A 10283-nucleotide genomic window follows, 5' to 3' on the forward strand; every position below is an offset into this window, starting at 1 on the left:
CTCTGTCGCCCAGGCTGGAGTGCAGTGGCCAGATCTCAACTCACTGCAAACTCCGCCTCCTGGGTTCACGCCATTCTCCCACCTCAGCTCCTGAGTAGCTGGGACTACAGGCGCCCACCACCTCACCCGGCTAGTTTTTTTTTGTATTTTTTTTAGTAGAGACGGGGTTTCACGGTGTTAGCCAGGATGGTCTTGATCTCCTGACCTCGTGATCCGCCCGTCTCGGCCTCCCAAAGTGCTGGGATTACAGGCTTGAACCACTGCACCCGGCCCAATTTTTTTTGTATCTTTAGTAGAGATGGGTTTCACCATGCTGGCCAGGCTGGCCTTGAGCTCCTGACCTCAAGTGATCCACCTGCCTCAGCCTCCCAAAGTGCTGGGATTACAGGTGTGAGCCACCACACCCGGCCCCAAGTCTATCTTCTGTTGGATCCAGTGGTTCTGCAAACTTACCCTATTGTCAGCTCCCTGGTCTATAATTATAAAATTATGATGGCAGCTGGCAGAGCACACATACTGGTTTTATGACCCATAAAGTAAAATTCATTACAGTAAGTAGAAGTAAGTGATTATTCCCAAAACTGCCTTGATTGATCAAAATATTGTAAAGCAGAGTCATACTTCACTCAGGTAGAATTGCAGCCATGAAGATAAAGGGGATATAGGACCCATCATAGCCCAGGAATGGCTACTGCAAAAACAAGATGGATCAGGGCAGATGAGAGTCAACTACCCTAACCCTGTGGTTGTTTCATAAGCAGCTGCGGTGCATATTGTGTTAACCTTACAGGACTAGATCAACAGGCTCTGGCAGGTGGTATGTGCCTATTTATCTGAAGAATGTGTTCTTTTTCATCTTTATCAGCAAAGATGATCAAAAGCGATTTTCATTTACCTCGGTAAGAAAGCAGTTCATGTTTCTCTCTTTCCACAGATGATGGCAACTTTTCTGTACTATGTCACAATGTATCTGAAGGGATCCTGATCATTTTGACATTTTACTATACTGAGAACATCATGCTAATTGAATCTCACAGATAGGAAGTAGGTTCTCTGGGTGACATGGTATGACATATGTGTACCAGAGGATATGATAAATGCTAAAAATCCTTCCTCTTTTCACCTTTAAAAGATTTAATAGAGTTTCTTACATAACAATATTTGCCTTCACTTCCTAGACTTCTCCAAAACCACAGTTTAAATGAGGCTGCTATAACCATCAATCCCTCAAAAACTTCCTTCATGCTTAATTCAGGAGTTATTCCTATAGTGTTACATTAAAGTCTCTCTTAATAGTTTTGGACAAAATCAGCATTTCCTCTTTGTTGAGATGGCATTGGTGGGAGGAAAAAAAATGGTCTTTATGTATTTCTATCTCCTTGGTAGTTCCACTCTTTTTAAAATATAAATCTGATTTTCTTTTGTCAGTAAGAATCTTCACTGGGAAGTTCCACTCTTTCTTATGTTTCTATTTCATGATTTCTATCATAAATGTCTGGGTATTTAATATTTGTGAGGAAGTATGTGGAATCACACATTCAGGGAAATTTATCCCTCAAAGGAACCATAAGTCTATCTGGAAAGTAGAATTCAATTCTCTACACTCATTTATTGCATCTGAGGATATCTGCTTCCCATCACTCTGGAAATTGCTGGAAAGTTTCTCTTCTAATTATTTTTGACAATCTCTTTGGGTATTTTCATTAACCATTATAGTTGTTTACAACAATTAATACCTTGGATGAAATGTTTTTAGAGAATTAGCGTGATGTCCCTTTAGCCACTGTCATTACTGCTGCAGATGACATCATAATCACAGCTCTGGAAAGAAATGAGGTCAGAGGTTCCCAAAGTTATAACCCAGAGTTTAGCTGCTCCTGACCACACACAGAGAGACTGTCATTCCTGAGCCACAGTCCTAGCAGCAAAGGTCAGTTAGATGAGTATTCATATATTTCAGGCAAGAGGAAATGTTGTAAGAGATGCCAACTTGGCTCTCCAGTGAAGACAAAGAGTTCTTTCCTGGAATTGCAGTTCTGATCAAGGCACTTCCTCTTGATCAGCCTTAGCTATATCGCTTCCTAAGTCTTCCAGCCAAAGTGCTGTCTGAATTTATCTACGTATTCTTGCTGATAAAAGTACTTTTATCACCTTAGTCTGCAAAATAAACATTATAGCACACACATCTCAAGATATTTTAATACTGTCATGCACGGCATAACGTTTCAGTCCACAATGAACCACATATATGACAGTGGTCCCATAATATTATAATGGAGCTGAAAACTCCTTTTGCTAAGTGACATCTTAATGATGCTGACCCCATATAGGCCTAAGCTAATGTGCTTGTGTCTCAGTTTTTTTTTTTTTTTTTTTTTGAGACAGAGTTTAACTCTGTTGCCCAGGCTGGAGTGCAGTGGTGCGATCTCAGTTCTTCGCAGCCTCCACCTCATGGGTTCAAACAATTCTCCTGCCTCAGCCTCCAAAGTAGCTGGGATTACAGGTACTCCTGCACCATGCCTGGCTAATTTTTGTATTTTTAGTAGAGATGGGGTTTCACCATGTTGGTCAGGCTGGTCTCAAATTCCTAACCTCAGGTGATCCGCCCACCTCGGCTTCCCAAAGTGCTGGGATTACAGGCGTGGGCCACTGTGTCTGGTCTGGTGTCTTAGATTTTAACAAAAGTTTAAAAAGTGAAAAAAAAAAAAAAGAAAAAAAGAAAAAAGCTGATATATAAGGATATCAAGAACATATTTTTGTACAGTCATATAATGTTTGTGTTTTAAGCTTTCTGTTATTACAAAGTAGATAAAACATTTTTTTAAAGTTTATAAAGTAAAAAGTTAAAGTAAGTTAACATTACTTTATCATTGAAGAAAAAAATTTTAAATTAGTGTAGCCTCAATGTTCAGTGTTAAATTTACAAGAGTATACAGTAATGTCCTCAGCCTTCACATTCACCCACCACTCACTCACTGACTCACCCAGAGCAACTTCCAGTCCTGCAAGCTCTATTCATGATAAGTGCCCTATACAAGTGGTACCATTTTTGTCTTTTATACCATATTTATGGTATACCTTTTTAATGTTTAGATATGTTTAGGGTACAGAAATGCTTACCACATGTCACAATTGCCTACAGTACTCAGTACAGTAGCGTGCTATACAGGTTTGTAGTCTAAGAGCCATACACTATACCGTAGTAGGCTATGCCATTTCAGGTTGTGTAAGTACACTCTATGATGTTCACACAACGATGAAATCGCCTAATGACGCATTTCTCAGAATGTATCCCCATCATTAAGCGATGCATGGCTATAGTTAGATGAGATCATCAAAGCAATTATCGCATGAATTATATTTAATATATGTTCATCTACCACCTTCTCTCTGGGTTCTGGCTGGATGAGCCTGATGTATTTTTTTCATTGAGAAAATGATTCACTTGAATGCTCATGAACAGGCTTTCAGTCCCATTTGTATCGTCTTCAGTTAAGCATTAGTGGGCCTGAGAAAGCGTCCGTCAGTGTGGAGTCTGAGCCTATCACTGTATGTTGAACATCATGAAATCACTGGCTTAAGAGAAGAAAGCAGCGGCTTAAGAGAAGTTCTTTTTTTTTCTTTTTTTTGAGATGGAGTCTCGCTCTGTCGCCCAGGCTGGAGTGCAGTGGCCGGATCTCAGCTCACTGCAAGCTCCGCCTCCCGGGTTCACGCCATTCTCCTGCCTCAGCCTCCCAAGTAGCTGGGACTACAGGCGCCCGCCACCTCGCCCGGCTAGGTTTTTTTGTATTTTTTAGTAGAAACAGGGTTTCACCGTGTTAGCCAGGATGGTCTCGATCTCCTGACCTCGTGATCCGCCCGTCTCGGCCTCCCAAAGTGCTGGAATTACAGGCTTGAGCCACCGCGCCCGGCCATGTCTGGATATTTCAACTGTTGTGATTGAGGAAGTGGGCTGGCTAGCTGCCATGGGCAAGAAGACTAGGTGAGTGCCTGTGACAGACGCTCTCTGGTGGTTCAGGGCCACCTCCAGACCAGCTATCAATCCCGGAGTGGGTGCTTGGGGCCCAATGGCTGCACGGGCCTCCCTGCAGTGTAGGTCAGCCAGTGTCCCTGGGTGATAGGGTGCCTTGTGGGTTTGGGCTCAGGATCCCAGTCATTCCTTTGGACCTACATTCCAGGCATCCAGGGTTTTGGTGCTGTAGGTACCCATGTGAATTTAGTGGAATTATGACAGGACCTCAGGGATGGAGGGGTTTTGCCGCTACCAGTCCCCAGGTAGGCCTCACTACAGATATGGGTCCTGTTTCAAGATGGCCCCATGCTAGCCGTTAAGGTCATGGGGATTGGGGATGTCAAGGGGGTTCCTGCTTTGGGATAATGTAGCCAGGCAGACTCCTGGAAACTGTTCACATTGAACTCTGCCCCGTGAGGACAGGGGCAGTTGGGGGATGCTCCTGTAGCAATGACTTCTGGCATCTGTGGTGGTATTGGGGACAGCCAAGGGTCTTCAGCTTACCTTTTTCCTGGAAGAAGTCCTCCCTGGCTCCCATCCAATCCCAGCAGGGGAGACAGTATGCAGAGGCAGATGCCTCACTCCCCACCCTATGGCACTATCCTGGGCTCCTGTGCTCTGCGAGAGTTTCGCTCTTCTCCTCGTGCTCTCCCTTGCACTTCTCAGCCACTCTAGACAAAATATAGTTGGTTATTTATTGTTTTTCTTCCTTTTTTGGGGCGGGAAGTAGGGGAGGAACAAGAGCCAGGCAACTCTAGTGTAAGCCATCTTGCTGATCTCACTCGCCTATCACAATGTTATTTCTGGTATAAAATTTGGAAGAACTTCCAAGACTTAAGTGACACTGCTATATAAAACTCTTTCAATTCCCATCTACTTACTTATTGTAAACATGATTTTTCAGTGTCTGGAAAACAAAGAATAAATGTAGAACTGATGTTGAATCCTGAGTCATTCTAGCAACAAGTAATATTCAAGGATAGATATTTAAACTAACTGAAAAGCATTAGCAAGCATCAACTATGTATTAGTCTGTTCTGGCACTGCTTTAAAGAAATATGTGTGGCCGGGCACGATGACTCATGCCTGTAATCCCAGCATTTTGGGAGGCCAAGTGGGTGGATCCCTTGAGGTCAGCAGTTCAAGACCAGCTTGGCCAACATGGTGAAACGCTGTCTCTACTAAACATACAAAAATTTGCTGGGTGTGGTGGTGCATGCCTGTAATCCCAGCTACTTGGGAGGCCGAGGCACGAGAATCACTTGAACCTAGGAGGTAGCAGTTGCAGTGAGCCAAGATCGTGCCACTGTACTCCAGCTTGGGTGACATGTGGTGAGACTCTGTCTCAAGAAAAAGAAAAAGAAAGAAAGAAAGAAAGAGAGAGAGAGAGAGAAGAAAGAGAAGAGAAGAAAGAAAAGGAAGAAAAGAAAGAAAAGAAAGCTGGGTGCGGTGGCTCAAGCCTGTAATCTCAGCACTTTGGGAGGCCGAGACGGGCAGATCACAAGGTCAGGAGATCGAGACCATCCTGGCTAACACGGTGAAACCCCGTCTCTACTAAAAAATACAAAAAACTAGCTGGGTGAGGTGGCAGGCACCTGTAGTCCCAGCTACTCGGGAGGCTGAGGCAGGAGAATGTTGTAAAACTGGGAGGCGGAGCTTGCAGTGAGCTGAGATCCGGCCACTGCACTCCAGCCTGGGCGACAGAGCAAGACTCCGTCTCAAAAAAAAAAAAAAGAAAGAAAGAAAGAAAGAAATACATGAAACTAGGTAATTTATAAAGAGAAGAGGTTTAATTGGCTCATGGTTCCAATAGAACATAGCCTCCGTAGAAGGCTATATAGACTTCTACGTTTGGGGAAGCCTCAGGAAACTTACAATCATGGCAGAAGGCAAAGCAGGAAGGAGGCATCTTACATGGCCAGAGCAGGAGGAAGAGAGAGAATAGGGAGGTGCTACACACCTTTAAACAACCAGTTATTGCAAGAACTTGCTATCAGGAGAACAGCATCAAGGGAGATGGTGTTAAACTATGAGAAACCACTACCATGATCTAATCACTTCCCACCAGGCCCCACCTCCAACACTGGGGATTACAATGTGACATGAGATTTGGTGGGGACACAGATCCAAAGCAAATTAATCCATCACATTAAGAAATGTATAATTAGGCTGGGTACGGTTGCTCATGCCTGTAATCCCAGCACTTTGGGAGGCTAAGGCAGGTGGATCATGAGGTCAGGAGTTCAAGACCAACCTGGCCAACATGGTGAAACCCCGTCTCTACTAAAAATACAAAAATTAGCTGGGCACGGTGGCATGTGCCTGTAATCCAGCCACTCAGGAGGCTGAGGCAGGAGAATCACTTGAATCCGGGAGGTGGAGGTTGCAATAAGCCAAGATTGCACCACTGCACACCAGCCTTGGGGACAGAGTGAGACTCCGTCTCAAAAAAAAAGAAATGTACCTCTATGTTAAATAACTATCAAATTTCATAGTATACCTATGTTTTGATCAACATGTACTACTAACTGTGATAATAACTCAGTTCAAGAGAAACAGATTAAAACTTTATATCCTATCATCCCAGGAAATTTGAAAAATCCATTTATTTGCATATTTCTGCTGATGAAAAGTAGAAAAGCATGATCAGTAACGCACCATCAAGCCTAACATTGAAATAAAAGTTGCATGGAGAAAGCAGAATGAAACAGGCATTCAAGGAGAAAAAGAAATGATGTAAATTTCTGACTGAGTTCATCCATGTGGTTTTCAAATATACAATGTGAAATCAAATTGCCATAGAATGTAAATTCCATGGGATATATCTAAAATAATGATTTAAAAAAAATAGTAATATTTAAACTAGGCCAGTAATTGAGTTTTTTGTAACTATTTAAACTTTTTTTTTTTAAGACAGTTTTGCAGGCTTTGGGTCCCTTCCCTTTGTATAGGAGCTCTGTTTTCACTCTATTAAATCTTGCAACTGCACACTCTTCTGGTCTGTGTTTGTTCCAGCTCGAGCTGAGCTTTCACTCACTGTCCACCACTGCTGAAAGCCACCATAGCAGACCCGTCATTGACTTCCACCCCTCCAGATTGGGCAGGGTGTCCGCTATGCTTCTGATCCAGCAAGGCACCCATTGCCGCTCCCAGTCAGGCTAGAGGCTTGCCATTGTTCCTGCGCAGCTAAATGCCCGGGTTCATCCTAATCGAGCTGAACACTAGTTGCTGAGTTCCAGAGTTCTCTTCTGTGACCCACGGCTTCTAGTAGAGCTACAACACTCACCACATAGCCCAAGGTTCCATTCCTTGGAATCCATGAGGCCAAGAACTCCAGGTCAGAGAACAAAAGGCTTGTTGCCATCTTAGGAGTGGCCAGTCACCATCTTGGGAGCTCTAAGAACAAAGACCTGCCTGGTAACATCTGGTGACCCATACGGGGATTCTCCAAAGCGGTGAGTAATATTGGACCACTTTTGCTTGCTATCCTGTCCTATCCTTCCTTAGAATCAGAGGAAATACCGGGCACCTGTCAGCCAGTTAAAAACGATTAGCATAGCCACTGGACTTAAGACTCAACTGTGAGGCTTTCAGTGAAAAGGCTTTCTAACAACCCCAACCCTTCTGGGTTGGGAGCGTTGGTCTGCCTGGAACCAGCTTCTGCTTTCACAATTTCCTGGGGGATACCAAGGGCCGACTAGAGGCAGAAAGCTGTCACCCTGAACTCCCGGCATTGGCCGGTCAAGATCATGGTGCAGCCAGAAGTCTCTACTCAACAGTCACCCATGTGTGTGCCCCCACCTTTCCTTCTGACCCATACCTCCTGGGTCCTGACCATGACTTTCTTGAAAGTGTAGGCCCCAAATTTCTCCTTACTTCTGAATCTATTTCCTTCAATCCCTGCCTCCTAAGTACTAATGCTTCAGACTTTCATTTCCTCTCCCAAGTATTAGAGCAAGTTGTATCTCCAAAGGGATCTAAGGAAGATCTATGCTGCAGCCTTAGGTACCTAGGCTATGAACCCAGGGAGTCTTGCCCCTGGTGTCCCTCCAATTTAGGTATACAGCTCTCGACATGGGCAGTTACGTGGGACCTTTTCCCCACCATCCTTGCCAGGGCCTCAAGTTTGTAAATGGCTAGGAGGATTGTTCTCCCATTGTGTAAGATGCTCTCTTCCCCTAGTTTCTACCCAGCTTACTCCCCGCTGCAATACAATCTCCAAGCCTTGGCTCCTTGGCCAGGACCTTCAAACTGATAACCCAGTATTTTAACAACTGGAACTGGGTCTACAAAAACATAATAGATCAGGATGAAAACGAATTGAGTAAATTAAAGGGAGGTACATGTTCCTACAGTAGCAAATGGGGGCAACAAGCAAACATCCTTCTGCTGTGTTTGCAAAATCCACCTTAAAAAAGAAAGAGAGAGGAAGAGACAGAAAGTCAGAGAGAGAAAGAAAAAAGGGAAAGAGAGAGTTAGTAAAGAAAAAACAGTGTACCCTATTCCTTTAAAAGCCAAGGTAAATTTAAACCTATAATTGATAATTAAAGATCTTCTCCATGACCCTATAGCACTCCAATACTACTTTGTTGTCAGTGTAAACAAGGGCGGAGCCCAAAAACACTGAGACCACTGACAACCCGTAGCCTTCCTATCAAAAATCCATAACCGAGTAACCTGCGGATGGCCCGAATGCATTCAGTCTGTAGCAGCAACTGCTTTGCTAACAGAAGAAAGTAGAAAAATAACCTTTAGAGGAAACCTTATTGTGAACACACCTCACCTAAGTTTAGAACAATCCTAAATTAAAGAAAAAAAAAAAGTAGCTTATTAACCCAAAAATCTTGAAGTATGGGGCTAGTCTGTTAGAAAAAGGTGATTTAACACTAACCACTGATAATTCCCTTAAGCCAGCAGATTTCCTAACAGGGGATTTAAATCTTAATCACCATATAAATGTCCAACCAGACCTAGGAGGAGCTCCCTTCAGGACAGGATGGTAGATGGTTCCCCCCAGGTGATTGAGGAGAAAACCACAGTGGGTATTCAGTAATTGATAAGGAGACTCTTGTGGAAGCAGAGTTAGAATTGCCTAATAATTGTTTTGCTCAAACATGCAAGCTGTTTGCACTCAGCCAAGCCTTAAAGTACTTACAAAACCAGCAAGCCCATCTTTTCCTCCTCGCTCTCTTTCTCATAGGAAAAAGGCACATAGGATAAACAGGATCCATCTCTCATATTTCATACCCAAAAGGACTTAATCCGGGGCAACAAAAAGCTTAAGATCGATAATTAAGGCATGTTCCTACAAAGGAAAAGAAAGACAAAGGCCCTAGTGGGCAAAAACTCTATCTCAATCCTGACTCAAAATGTTACCTACACCCTCTCTGAAACAAATTTGCATAAGAACTGTTGTTTATGAAAATGTATCTTGGCCAGGTGCAGTGGTTCACACCGTAATCCCAACACTTTGGGAGGCCGAGGTGGGTGGATCACGAGGTCAGGAGATCGAGACCGTCCCGGCTAACATGGTGAAACTCCGTCTCTACTAAAAATACAAAAAGTTAGCCAGGCATGGTGGCGGGTGCCACCGAGTAGTTCCAGCTACTTGGGAGGCTGAGGCAGGAGAATGGTGTGAACCCAGGAGGCAGAGCTTGCAGTGAGCCAAGATCGCGCTACTGCACCCCAGCCTAGGCAACAGAGCAAGACTCCATCTCAACAACAACAACAAAAAAATGCATCTCGATGGGGCAACTGGGTTGTTATGAAATACTCAGAAACTCAGCCGAGCTCTAGAACTCACCCCTGAGTGCAAACAAAATGTTGGGCAGCTTGGTAAAGGACCACTAGAATCCAGCAGCCCGGACCCCTTTCTTTGTGGTCCAGAAAGGCGGGAAAACAGGTGCAGGACTGCTACATTGGTGAGTGTAACTAACCCAATAAGCAGAGGTCCGTGGGTGGTTACGCACCCTGGAAAGGAATAAGCATTAGGACCATAGAGGATGCTCTAGGACTAATGCTCATCGGAAAATGACCAGGGGTGCTGGCATCCCTATGTTCTTTTTAAACATTCCCCGCCAGGCAAAAACGCCCATAAGATGTATTCTGGAGAATTAGGACCAATGTAACCCTCAGACGCTAAGAAAGAAACGACTGATATTCTTCTGCAGTACCCCTGGCCACAATATCCTCTTCAAGAGGGAGAAACCTGCCCTCCAAGGGAAGTACAAATTATAACACAATCTTTTTTTTTTTTTTTTTTTTTTTTTTT

Source organism: Piliocolobus tephrosceles, chromosome 2 (genome assembly GCF_002776525.5).
Source record: "Piliocolobus tephrosceles isolate RC106 chromosome 2, ASM277652v3, whole genome shotgun sequence".
NCBI classification, from domain to species: domain Eukaryota; kingdom Metazoa; phylum Chordata; class Mammalia; order Primates; family Cercopithecidae; genus Piliocolobus; species Piliocolobus tephrosceles.